Raw genomic sequence first — 13,090 nt, forward strand, 5'->3', positions numbered from 1 at the left:
TCAAACTCATAACGCGAGGTCAAAAGTCACATGCTCTGCTGACTGAGCCAACCAGGAGCCCTTGAAGGCAATATTTCTTTTCTTTCTTCTTTTTTTTGGTACAGATTTTATTTATTTATTTGACAGGGGGAGAGACAGCCAGCGAGAGAGGGAACACAAGCAGGGGGAGTGGGAGAGGAAGAAGGGGGCTCCCAGCGGAGCAAGGAGCCCGACGCGGGTGCGATCCCAAGACTCCAGGATCACACCCTAAGCCAAAGGCAGACGCTTAACGACTGAGCCACCCAGGCGCCCCTGAAGGCAATATTTCTGATTATGTTTTAACTGTTAAGAACATGATTAGAGAGATTAACAAATACATGACAAAAACAAATAGTTGATTAGAAAAGCAGAATGTTGCTTAAAAAGGAAGCTATTTTTAGGTATATTGTATTAGAGTTAGAAGGCTCATGGGAATTAGTCCAAGCTCCTCATTTTTGAATAAAGGCACTTTGGAACCAAAGAAGTAATTGATTAAGATCATGGAACTTGTTGAGTACAGAGTTAGGAAAGACCAGAACCTAGATTTCCTGGTTCATATGCTAGTGTTTTCGTATTGAAATATTGGATGGTAAATAAAGCATTGTTTTTAAGATTTTTTTTTTTTTAAGTACTCTCTATACCCATCATGGGGCTTGAACTCACAACCCCGAGATCAAGAGTCGCATGCTCTACTGATTGAGCCAGCCAGGTGCCCAAAATAAAGCAAACATTTAAATATCCTATATAAGGCATGCTAAATAACTCAAGGTTGGGTTATAACCATTAAGTGAGAAAGCATTGTTTTCTGATTTTAATTTAGAACAAACTACATTTACCTTTAGATACTTGACAAATATGCATAGAAAACTAACAGGAATTTTTTGATTTTTTTGGCGCATATTTGGTTTTCCAAAAAGAGTGTGATCCATGTTGTACAAATGGATACTGAATGAGGTATGGGAAGAATTAGGTTCTGAACCTGGTTTGGCTACTAAGTAACCGAGTTGTCATTGAGTCTTTGCATAACTTTTCCTGATCTCAGTAAAATGAAGAAGCTGAACCAGATGGTTTGTAGAGATGAAATTTAAATGACTCTATATTCTTTATGGATTTTAGATAGCAAATTTTATCTGTCTTAAATAAATCATTGTCATCGGTTCTACTATTAAACTATCACCAGCAAATAAGGAGATAAAGAAGGAATCAGTAGAAAATGAATGACTCATTATGCTGAAACATACTCTGAAAATAAACTGGGTTTTCTTTTTCTTTCTTTCGTCACAGGTATAATACTTCTCCACATCTGCTTCAGGAAGAAGGTGTCTGCCACTCCTATTGTTTCTACACAGGCTCATGCCAGCCCAGAACGGAGAATCAGGTCAGTTTTCTGATTGTTTTGTCTGTTGAAGAAGGAGCCAGGCGCAAGAATCATCATAGTCTTTCTCACATCATTGTATTGTAGCAAGACCACTGAACTCTTGACTCCAAAGAGCTGAGTTTCAGTCCTTCTTTACCACTAATAGCTGGGTAAGCTTAGGCAAACCTGCTTTCCTGAATGGCTTGTCGTTTTCTGCACCAAAAAAAGGGATAAATTAGAATAAATTATCTTCAGTTTCAATTTTGGCTTTAAAGCATTATTATTTTTATTGTAGGTATCTACATAGATAAAATAGTGTTTTTAAAACATCATTTTCTTTTCTTTTTTTTCCTGGAGAAATCTAGTTGTAAGCATGGGCTTTGGAACTCTAATTCTGTTCTATTGTAGTTCTTTGACTGGTTAAATGATGAGCTATGTTGTGAGGCAGCTGAGAGTACTACTGCTACCTGTTTGCCTTAGTTTTAGTATTTTACTTGGCTTCATTGTTACTGAAAAGTTTTTTTACATGAGGTTGTTAGTCCTTCAGTAACATTCTTCAGTTTCAGAGAGGATACCTGTTTGACCATGTTATTTCTCTGTGATAGCATGTGATGCAATTCCAATAGCTTAAGCAAAAAGGGGAAGTTAGCAGATGTTTGGGTGTGTCACCCAGGGGACACCAGAAGATCCAGGGACATGCAAATGCAGCTGAGATGTACAAGAAGAACCCAGGAACCAAATGCAGCCAGGTTTCCCTCACGCTGTCAGTGGAGCGCCTCTCCTGTGCGTCTCTCTCACTGTCTTTGGAGAACTGGCTTCATTTTCTGTTCTTTGTCATGGGAAACATGGTTGTCACCACTTCCCTCACTCCGTGTCTTATAGTTCAGATTCCCAAAGAAAGGCTAACACTTAAGTACCCAATCTCAGATTTCCCAGAACAGACTCTTGATTTTTTTTTTTTACCCCCAGTGTTCAGTTTCCTTTAGTGACCCCCATCTCCCTGAAGGGCAGGTATAGGCAGCTAGGCGATGGCAAGAGATGTTCACTTGAAGATCTTGCCCAGATTGAAGGTTTTAACCACATGCTGGAAGGCCCCCTCCTAGGAATAGTACTCTCAAACCATCGTCTGAGTCTCAGACTCTGATTCTTGAGTCAGGTACCCCAGTACCTTGGAACAGGGTCATTTTAAACTTAGGACAGGGTCATTTTAAACTTGGCAATGTCTGTCACTCACCACCTGTGTGACCTTAACTTCTAGACATCAGTTTCGTCATCTTAAAAATGGAATTGATGATAGTGATACCTCATAGGTTTCTTGTGAGGAATTACTATATGTTAAGTGTCCTAACAGTTCCTCGCACATCAGCATCCTCAATTTTTGAAATGAATGGATTAGATTATATGATTGCCAAAGTCCCAGCTGACTTAAAAAAAAAAAATCTGTGGTCTAAGAGTTTTCTGATATGACTAATGTCTTTTTTCAGAATTAAGACTTGGAAACTTTGGCCATCTACTTGAGCTCTGCATTAGGGCTAATTTTGGTACTGCCAATAAAAGTTATTTTGAATTAAGGAATGTATTAGTTCTCTCTGGCCATATGTATTAATTTATTAGGGCTGCTACAACAAATTACTACAAACTGGGTGGCTTAAACAGAAACTTATTTTTACTCTCATAGTTTGGAGGCCAAGAATCTGAAATCAGGGTGTCAGAAGAATTGGCTCCTTCTGAAGTCTACAACGCAAGGCTCTGTTCCAGGCCTCTTTCCTTGGCCTGTAGATGGCCATCGTTTCTCTGTTTCTTCACATCGTCTTTCTCTATATGTCTGTCTCTATGTCCAAATTTCCCCTTTTTATAAGGATACCAGTCATGTTGGATTAGGGCCCATCCTAATGACCTCAGTTTAACATGATTACCTCTGTAAAACCTGTCTCCAAAAAAGATCACATTCTGAAGTACTGGGGATTAGGACTTAAACATACGAATTTTTAGAGGGACACAATTCAACGCATAGCACTACACAATAAATTACTCCAAAACTTTGTGACTTAAGACAACAAATGTTATGTTACAGCTTTTGTTGATCAGGAATCTAAGTTGGCTCCTCCTCTGGTTCAGCATCTCTCACAGAGCTGCATTCAACATGTCCTCAAGGCTGTGGTTTCATCCAAAGGCTCTGGGGAAGGATCTGCCTCCAGTTCACTCACATGGTTATTGGGCTTAAGGCCCAAGTTCCTCATATTGGCTGTTCGCCAATAGCCTACATTAGTTCCTTTCCATATAAGCCTTTTGTTTTGTAATGTAATCATGGAAGTGGCATCCCATTACTTACTCCCTTTTCTCTTCTTTAAGAGTGAGTCACTGAGGCCCACAGTTAAGCCTCTGACTCCTGGTTTTGGCTCAGGTCATGATCTCTGGGTCATGGGATCGAGCCCTGTGTCATGTTCTGCACTCAGCATGGAGTTGGCTTGTCCCTCTCCCTCTGCTCCTCCCCCTGCTTGTGCGCACTCTGTCTCAAATAAATAAAATCTTAAAAAAAAAAAATTCTTAAAAAAAAAAAAGGTGAGTCATTAGGTCCAGCCCACACTCAGGAGAGAGGATTACACGAGGGTGTGTATACTAAGAGATGGGGTCATTGGGAACCATCTTTGAAGCTTCCTACAATAGTATATAAAAATGAAGGTAGAAGAAAATATGCTAGATGGAAAAAGACATAAATTATTTGATATTATTCAGAAGGCTTAAGTCTTCCAACTGTTTTTAAGTAATCTCTGCTCCCATTGTGGGGCTCAAACTCATGACTCCCAAGATCAGTAGTCACACGCTCCTCTAACTGAGCCAGCCAGGTGCGTCTAGTCTTCAACTTTAAACAGAAATTTAACACTCTTATGCCATGTGACTTTGTAAGAAGAAAGTACCTCCTCACTCTCAGGGGAAAAAAAAAAGAAGAAGAAACGTAACTTTTAATAAATCAGTTATTTTTTTGTCCTTTGTAGAAATCTTCAAACGGTACCTGACTTTTCACTTTGCTGAGTTGTTAAACTGCTATTTCTCATAAAATATCCAAAGGCCAAACCTTATTTCCCTAAAGATTGAAGAATAAGAGGTCATTATTAAGATTGCTTTAATTTTATCAGCTTTACTACAGCCACTTTCTATACTTAGTTACATTTTAAATTGGTAAAAATTGTCAGACATTTGTGAGGATATTTAATACACAAAACTGGGAAATTACAATCATAACTACTTCTACAAGAATGTAATGGCACAGTCATATATGCTATATCTACCAGCTAGCAGTTCTTAATACTTACATTGATGGAGGCATACTTGGAAAGTATTATTATGGGTTCATTTTTGTAATCTTTGTTTTGGAAGGCAGTATAGTTGTGTTTCTGGAAGTAAGATTTGGAAATGTGGAATTATTATCTGTGTGATAATAATAAGGTAGGTGTGTGTGCACATGGCACATGGAGTGACATGTCTTCAGTAAATTTCATCTAAGGAAATCTCAGCTTCAATGAGAAAAGATTGTTTTAACAACCTCATTAGAATAGTTTTAGCATATACTTCTAAAGCATCTGATTACATAACTGAATTCTGTAGGCAGTTGTTTAATTATAACTGTGAATTATTATAAATGAAGATAATACATTTTAGTAGAAAGTGAACACCTAAATATTAGAAATGATGAGACTTGTTTTTAATTCTCACTAGGTTTGGAAGTTTAAGTCATTTCATGCTGTACAAAAGTAAAATGAGTATGAATTCAATAGAATTTCTATGTGATATCCTTTTTTACTTGTTAGGGTATGATTTAACAGAGACCATACCAGATTTTAAATTGAAGACTTTCTTTTGATACACACAGAGGACTGGGGAATGCATTCTTACATTTGAACAAATGGTAATATTTTTTCTTAGGAAGAAAGCTCTGCTGCATTGATTATGGCAGAGAGGAAGTTTTATTTATTTTTAAAATTTTTATTTATTTATTCAAGAGAGAAAGAGAGTGCACACTAGAGAGCATAAGCCGGGGAAGGGGTAGAAGTCGGCTCCACACTGAGCAGGAAGCCTGAATGGAGGATTGATCCCTGGACCGTGGGATCAGGACCTGGGCTGAAGGCAGATGCTTAACCGGCTGAGCCACCCAGGCGCCCTGAGGCAGAGAGGAAGTTTTAAACTTAGACTCTTTTAGGATTCTTTGTTAACAGAATATTGAACTGAGAGTTTTGTGTGTAGTTTGTCTTCTTTTTATTATGAAAATTTTTGGGAGTTGATTTATGACTAGATTTGGGATTTACACTCTCTGAAGGAAATAGTGTTGAATATTTTATGGTTGAGAAAAAAAATTACCCAGAAATGAAAGTTTATGTAGAATGCATTCTATCTAGAAACATATATTAAAAGAGTTTAAAAAGTTCAAGAAAGGGAACTCAATACAGTATGAAAAGTACAGGTATATTTAATGTGAAGCTTAAATTACAAAGTTTTAAAAGTTTTTCTAATCAGAAAAAAATACAAGTTGATTGGGGCGCCTGAGTAGCCCAGTCGTTAAGCGTCTGCCTTCGGCTCAGGGCGTGATCCCGGCATTCCGGATCGAGTCCCACATCGGGCTCCTCCGCTGGGAGCCTGCTTCTTCCTCTCCCACTCCCCCTGCTGTGTTCCCTCTCTTGCTGGCTGTCTCTCTGTCACATAAATAAATAAAATCTTTAAAAAAAGAAAAAAAGAAAAAAATACAAGTTGAAAAGTAAAATAGTACTAATTAGAATATTGGGATTTTAAGTTTTAATTCAGTTTTCCTCTGTTTCAAGAAATGATACCTAAAATTTTGGACTTAGAAGTATAAATCATTTTTTATCATGCTTTATCCCCTTTTGTGACCCCCCCCCCACTACCCAGTAGACTTTTGGTTATTGACTAGAGCTAGAGATTTCTGTGACTTTGAGTTATTTTTGACCCCAGTATCCCATATTTGGCTCTTGTTTTGAGGACAAATTATGTATTGATCTTCATTGATAGTATGATTTAAAAAATTGTATAAAGATTTAAAGCAGGTATGAGTGAAAACTGCAGTGCAATGTAAGTTTTGGTTAAGGTGCCAGCATTAGTCATATTTCTAAGTTTAGATCATAGTGTCATTGCTTATATCTTTTTGCCCTCGTATACTTTCTTAATTTCTCTTCTTATTTCCTCATCTATAAACTGGGTTTATTAATAGTTTTAGTAGAAGTATCATAAGGGTTAAAAGAGGTAATGCTTGCAAAATCCTTAACACTGTACCTAGCACATTGTAAGTAAAAGCTAAATTTATGTTAACTGCCATTCATTGTTGCAAGCAACGGCCGTAAGTCATTTTTACCTCGGAATTTTGAATGTTAGAATAGAATAATGTCCTGCTAATGATAGTATATAAACCTTAATGTTTAGTTGATTACATAACTTCTTAGCATATTGGCTTTATTTTTGAAAGGTAGAATAGAGTTTGCATAAAAGGATATGAGTTTAGAGCCACTGCTGAAATTATTCACTCAGGAGGGGGAAGAAGGGAATGGAGGAAATAAGTGTGCTGTTTTGCTGTAAGTCTGAGGTGTTATTTTGTAGGCACCAAATACATTTGGCATCATGTATCTGTAACACAAGGAGGGCAACTTTTCATTTTCGTTTTCTTTTTAGACTCTTACTGCTAGCCATTCTCTTCTGTTTTTTTGTTCTGTTTTGACCTGGGAGAAAGGAGTGGGAGAAGGGGTGCTTGTTCCCTCTACAGTCTTATGAAGCACTTGTCTTCTTACCCGTGGTCAGATTGCCCCTTGCTCCAGTTTTATGAAGATGTCTCCTACAGGGCACCGTTCGGTGTATTAACCTGGTTGTGAGATGACTGTGGCCACTTAGGAGCATCCTAAGAGAGCCAGACTCCTCCTTGTAGAAGAAGGATCTGTGCCTAAGTGGAGGGAAGTGTGGAATTTTGGAGGAAATCTCCTCTTCACATATGTTCTGCTTTTAATTTGGTGAGAGGTCAGCTTTACCTTGTGGGAGCACATTTTTGGGTTTTTGTTGGTGCTTTATGTAAATGAAAACTAAGAAGGCAAGGGCTTTCCTTAAGAGTTTGTAATTTGGAAGTTTTGTACAACAAATGGTATAGAAAGAGGACAGGAAATGGGAGAAAATCTAAAGTATAATCTCTCAAGCTGTTTCATTATCTTCCTTGTGTGTGGTAGCGAGGAACCTCAAAAAGCCTAGCCTAGGAGTGTCTGGGGGGCTCAGTTAGTTAAGCGTCTGCCTTCAGCTCAGGTCATGGTCTCAGGGTCCTGGGGTCCAGCTGTGTTGGGCTCCCTGCTCAGTGGGGAGTCCGTTTCTCCCTTCTGCCCCCCAGCCTCGCCACTTATGTATGCATACATACACTCCCTCTCTCTCAAATAATTAAATAAAATCTTTTTAAAAAAGCTTACCCTAGAATCATATTTGGAAAGTAAAGATTCAGTATTTTTTTGACAGAATGAAGGATTGTTGTGAATATGTCCATATGCTGAAGTAGAATGTGAGTTAAAGAATGATTTCAAAACATAAAGGGAAGGACATATTCTTTCTAATTTTTTTTCTTTTTGCTTTTTAATTTAAAAAATATTAATTATTTTGGATCTTTAAAATAAAAATTAGGATATCTTAGTTCTTTCCATATTCAAAGAGCTGTTATAATTTATAATGGTCTGCCCTCTTTCCCTTCCATCTTTACTCCTTCCTTTCCTGGTTTCTGTCCACATAATTTTTGACCTTTCAGTGTGATTCTTTTATGTTTGGTCTCACTGTGTGTTTTGTAGGAAGCAAATCACGTTAATATGTGTTCATGATGGAAGGGTTGTTTTTCTCCTTACAGTATCTCTAGCTCTTCCTTAACTCTGTAATTGCCTAGTCCGAGAAATGTTTTAAAAGCTCCATAAGAATGAATTTTTGAAGTTATCTCAGAGCCAATCATGGTTCAGAACTCAAACTTTTTGAGATCAGAGTTAAGATTGGTTTATGTTTAAAAATCTTTTAAAATTAAAAAAAATCTTTAAAGATATTTTTACCCTCCTCCAACATCAGCAGATCATCCTGATGGTTTTCCGTATCTAAGTGGGCATTCAGGAATGAAGGCTTGCTTTTATGGTCAGTGGTTGCTGAAGGAAAGCTTTTACAAAATATTACGAGAAGGCAAGCTGTCCCCCGTGAAAGAATACCTCTTAGTTTATTGATGCAGAGTCCGTATGATAGAAATTAGTTTTTTAATATGGGTTTATCTTTTCTCCCCTGTTTTTTTGGATCAATTTTATGTTTTTTATGTCCTATGTCTGCTAAAGAATGGTCCTGTTCAAGGAATTCTGTTTTATAATATCATAGATAAATGAAATCCAGCCTCTTCCCTTGAATAATAGTTAGTGATAATGAATACTATTAATTGCAATGTACATTTACTCTTTTCTAGATTTTTCATATATTGCATCATTTAGTCTTCAGAACAATGCCGTGAGATTAGTTCTATTATACTAATTTTTATGCTGTTAGAAACAGGCACAAGAAGTAACTTGCCCACAGTTACAGGATTAGGTAATGGTAGAGCCATGATTCAAACCTAGGAATGTAGCTCCAGGGCTTAAGCATTCACCTGCTCTGCTACCCTGCACAGGGTACAAGAGGAATGACATTACTTATTTCTTTTCTCTAAAAAAATGTGAAGCATTTGTACTATATCTGAATTTATATTTGAAGACAGTAGGCTGTGAATGTTCTTTATATTAAACATGGGCTTCAAATATTTAATTGTATTGCTGAGAAAAGTAAGAAAATATCTACTAATAAATATTTGGAGCAGAATGATTTATTCTGTCTTCTCAGGTGACCCTGTGTAAGGTTAATATTTTATTTTGGGGAAGAATCAGTTGATTTGAAAGTAGTTGAATCCCAGATTTTGCTATATCCCAATCATATTTTTGGTCTTTTGTTTTCTATTTTAACTCATTTGTTTCCTTCAGAAGTTCTGTACCCACATAGATGTCCTTAACCTTTTTTTTTTTTTTTTGAAAATAATTTTGAGAACAATTATCCTGGTACCAAATACTATACAACTCAAGTACAGGAAGTACAGAACTGAGTGTTTTTGTACTCATTCTCCATTTCTTTTTCTGGACTTGCTTATATTCTTGTCTGTTTCTTCTCTGCCAAATGGTTTTCTTTGCTTTTTTAATTAGTGTACAGCGGTCAGTTGTGGGTGTTAAGTTCAGCTAGCTCTTAGCTCTCTTCTTCATAGCTAATTTTCTCAGTTACCACATTCTAAATTCTAACTTGCCAGGAGAGAGAATCCATTTGTCTTATGTTATGAAGGATGTCCGTTGCTGTTCAGTCAGCTGTTGCTGGAAAGACCCTGTTATGTGTTTATAAGAGAATTGGCTTTTTAGTGAGTGGGGAAGGGCAGATTCTCTAAGGACTTCTGTGAGGGCGCTTGGGTGGCTCAGTCAGTTAAGCGTCCGACTCTTAATTTTAGCTCCGGTTATGATCTCAGGGTTCTGAGATCAAGCACCATGTCAGGCTCTATTCTCAGCACAGAGTCTGCCTGAGATTCTCTCTCTCCCTCTCCCATCTGCCCCAACTCCACTCATGCTTGCACTCTCTCTCTCTCTCTAAACTAAATAAATAAAATCTTAAAAGAAAAAAAAGGCTTGTATAGGAAGAAAATAAATATCTTAGTATAATAACTAAAGCAAACTATTATGAGAAAATTTTTGAGATTTTAAGTTTTAATACGTTTTAAGTTTATTGATTTAAATTAGCTCTTTGCTTTTTCATATTTTTATGGGTATGGGGATTTTGTGGCAGTCTTACTTTCCATCATTCATAGTTTATGAGTCTGGGATACAGTTGAAGTCTAACTTAATAGTGGAAACTGGTCTGTGAATTAAATGAATGAATATTTTAGTCATATCTTACAACTATATTTTGAAGAAGCATAGGTCCTAAAAATGAATTTTTTTAAGTTTTATTATTTAAGTAATCTCTATATCCAATGTGGGGCTTGAACTCGCAACCCTGAGACCAAGAGTCACATGCTCTTCTGATTGAACCAGCCAGGCACCCCAGGTCCTAAAAATATGTAAACAGTGTCCTTTGTGATGTGTATTCCAGAAAAAAAAAAATGTGGTTGTGTCAGCCATCTTTTTTTTTTTTTTTAATGATTTTTTATTATATTATGTTAGTCACCATACAGCACATCCCCGGTTTCCAATGCAAAGTTCGATGATTCATTAGTTGCGTATAACACCTAGTGCACCATGCAATACGTACCCTCCTTACTACCCATCACCGATCTATCCCATTCCCCCACCCTCCTCCCCTCTGAGGCCCTCAGTTTGTTTCTTGTGTGAGCCATCTTTTTTACTTTAAGTTTATCGGACTCCTTTCTGCATGATTTGCCAAAGAGCTAGGCTTCTGAGAGTGGTAGGGTCTTTTAAGAATAAAAAAGTATCTATCACAGAATTAGCAGAAAGGAGAACAACATATATGAGATCGTATGAGGTGTATACAAATAATTCCCAGATTATGAAAATATACTTTGCTCCATGACCTTTTGTGTGCCTCGATATGAGATGTTCTAATGCAGACTGTAAACTACATGGTTTAAGGAAAGATTTGTACAGTATAACCACAAATTTTCATATTTGGTAACATGGGAAAAATTATGGTTTTGTGTTTAAAGTATTGGTGATGTAAAATACATTTGTTTATAGAGGAAAAAGAAAGAGTCATCATTTTGTGTATTTACAACCCAACTAGAGTGGTAACCCGTTCTAAGATTTATCAGTTAGCATTTTGTAGACGAATGGGAAGTTTCTTAGTTTTGCTCTTTCAGAAATACGAGAAATCTAGAAACAAGTAGAGACTGCTCAATGGTTTTATCCCTCTCCTTTTATTTTTTTAAAACTATTTATTTTAGAGAGAGAGTATGCATGTGCACGAGTGGGGGGAGGGAGAGGGAGAGAGAGAATCCCAAGCAGACTCCCCGCTGAGTGCAGAGCCCGTACTTAAACCAAAGTTTGCATTTTGAAAATTTTAAACATACAGAAAAGTTTAGTGGAAATACAGTGTACATCCAAATACTTTCAACCTTGGCCTCAGTAATTACCAGTGTTTTGCCGCATACATTCCCATTGTGTTTATGTACATTTCAATGGGGAGGAGGGGTGGCATTGCTGAACCATTTGAAAGTAATTTCAGCCATCATAATACTTAACCCGCGAACACTTCAGCACGCACCTCCTAGAAATAAGGGCATTCCTCTACATGACCATTATACTGTTATCATAGGAAACAAAATAACAATAATTTAATACACTGTCACGTTAAGTCCAGTCCATATCCAAATTTCTCCAGTTATCCCCAAGATTTGTTTTTAAAAGATTTTATTTATTTATTAGAGAGAGAGAGTGCATGAGAAAGCCTGAGCAGGGGGAGGGTCAGGCAGAGGAAAAGGGAGAAGCAGACTTCCTGCTGAGCAGGGACGGTGATATGGGGCTTGATCCCAGCACCCTGGGATCACTGCCTGAGCCGAAGGCAGACGCTTAACCTACTGAGCCACCCAGGTACCNTCCCCCCCCCCCACCACCAAGATTTCTTTTATACCTTTTTCAAACAATAATCTAGTTAAGGTCCACACATAACATTTGCTTTATCTCTTTATTCTTTAAAAATCTTGAGTAGTTTTTCCTCTCCTTTTTTTCTTTCTTTCTTTCTATCTCTTTCTTTCTGTCTTTCTTCTTCTTCTTCTTCTTTTTTTTTTGAAATGATAGTGATCTTTTGAAGAGAGTCCAGAACAGTTCTCTTGTAGCAATCCACATTCTGTATTTGTTCCTTCCTGGTGCCTACCCACTGAAGTTGGAAAATATTCCTGTCACAGGAGCAGGAAGCCACATAAGATATATATGACAGAATTTGTAGGGGAATCGAATAGTGACTGGAAATAGTTACTACTGGGTTGAGGTTGACAAATGAGAACAGGGAAGGTTTCTTTCAGGTTAATGGAGGAGACGTTGGGAAAAGAACAGGAAAAGAAAGAGGCTAAAGGGAACACATATGGCAATGAGGGATAGCACCGGGCAATTTATTTGAGAAAGAGAGGAGGGGAAGTAAAAGAGAAAGGAGAGGGTTGGGGAATCATAGTACCCAATACCTAGAGGGTTAGATTCTCATTCCACATTGGCTGAGTGGTTGAATGAATGAAGTCTTTGAATTTTCTGCACTGACTGTAGGCAGGCACACTGAGCCCAGGTCAGCTTAGTTGCTGTTGGAAGAGCAAAGGAGGCTGTGTGCATTTGTATGTTACAAGGCTTCCTATGGAAGTACAGGGGACATATTAATATATTGTACTGCTTCTTGCATATTTCCAGGGGAAAATTTGGAGTCATGATTTTATACTTTGGCTGTATCTCTATGTATTAGAATACTTGTGTAGGTAGTCTAAGTGGGAAGAGTTTCAGCTTTATACCTTTCGTGTGCAATATATAAAATATATATGTAGTTTTATATAATATAGTTATGTGCTGAACCCTTGAACTGCAAAATTAAAAAAAGAATCTACAGGATGAAAACAGTAGAAACATGAGTTTATGTTTGCTTATAAATATTTTCACTACTCATAATATACTTTGGTGAAGAATAATACTGCTCTTAAGTAACTTCTGATAAAAT

At 37.3% G+C, this 13,090-nt stretch overlaps 1 protein-coding gene across 6 annotated transcripts in view; it reads left to right on the plus strand.

The window, feature by feature from the left end:
* Positions 1 to 13,090, plus strand: part of WDFY3 (WD repeat and FYVE domain containing 3) — a 264,597-nt gene that overhangs the window by 30,317 nt on the left and 221,190 nt on the right. For all 6 annotated transcript variants that reach the window (XR_004628802.1, XM_002913595.4, XM_034671586.1 and 3 more), the window contains exon 2: positions 1,303 to 1,396. The gene's annotated coding sequence lies outside the window, so the exon portion shown is untranslated. The remainder of the gene's footprint in view (positions 1 to 1,302; positions 1,397 to 13,090) is intronic.

This window comes from Ailuropoda melanoleuca, chromosome 11 (genome assembly GCF_002007445.2).
Source record: "Ailuropoda melanoleuca isolate Jingjing chromosome 11, ASM200744v2, whole genome shotgun sequence".
In the NCBI taxonomy this organism is placed as follows: domain Eukaryota; kingdom Metazoa; phylum Chordata; class Mammalia; order Carnivora; family Ursidae; genus Ailuropoda; species Ailuropoda melanoleuca.